The sequence below is a fragment of the Morone saxatilis genome, unplaced genomic scaffold (genome assembly GCF_004916995.1).
Source record: "Morone saxatilis isolate NCDOM2014 unplaced genomic scaffold, NCSU_SB_2.0 Contig18, whole genome shotgun sequence".
NCBI lineage: Eukaryota > Metazoa > Chordata > Actinopteri > Moronidae > Morone > Morone saxatilis.
Genome location: NW_023339740.1, coordinates 16787318 through 16787703, shown reverse-complemented (window position 1 = coordinate 16787703; position 386 = coordinate 16787318).

Genomic DNA, 386 nt, shown 5'->3' with positions numbered 1-386 from the left:
AAAAAAAAGGTAACTAAAGTCCAAACATATTTGTACAGTATTATTGACGCTTATTGTTTGCAGCCAGTGAAAAGCAATTCCAGCACAGATGAAACATCCAAGAAGATTTCTAAATGTATATTTAAGCACCAAGCGTACCCAAACAGGACTAGAATGGATTGTTTACATCCACGCTATACCTTGGCCCTCCATATTTAATTAAATTCCCATGCCATGTGCAAGACAGGACACCAAAGCTACAGCACAAAGACGTTAAAGGAAAGACTCCAAGGAAAAAAAGCACATTTTGGGGGGTTTTGCTTTGTTTAAAAAGGATTCAAGTTCAGCATTTAATAACGCAATTGAGTTCAATTCAGTGTATTGCCCCAAATTCTCCTTGTGGCCAG